Here is a 336-nt window from a genome sequence, read left to right as displayed (position 1 = left end):
TTTCAACGTAGTATGACCGTAGACATGTGAGTGGTATTTCCACTCATAGTTAATCTCGGCATATAACATAATTATCCAATCCTGAAGCTCTGTGATTGATGACGTTTCATATCAACGCGCGTTTGTCTGGTGGGGATTTCCTCTAACTCCACTGACCACTCTGCTGCGCGAGTACATTTTTTACAAACACCGGTGTTGAACAATAAACCAACCATTTTACTCCGGCACTAATTAGGATGCTTTAGACAGAAGAAGACTGCTGTTTTATTCAAACGACCCTCGAACCTAACACCAGCGAATTAATTGCGTATTGTTGATATGAACATATAGTACTTG

This window comes from Anneissia japonica, unplaced genomic scaffold (assembly GCF_011630105.1).
Source record: "Anneissia japonica isolate Jap-2015-1 unplaced genomic scaffold, ASM1163010v1 scaffold49793_len616_cov96, whole genome shotgun sequence".
In the NCBI taxonomy this organism is placed as follows: domain Eukaryota; kingdom Metazoa; phylum Echinodermata; class Crinoidea; order Comatulida; family Comatulidae; genus Anneissia; species Anneissia japonica.
The sequence above is the reverse complement of the archived record's forward strand: the minus strand, read 5'-3'. Positions refer to the sequence as shown.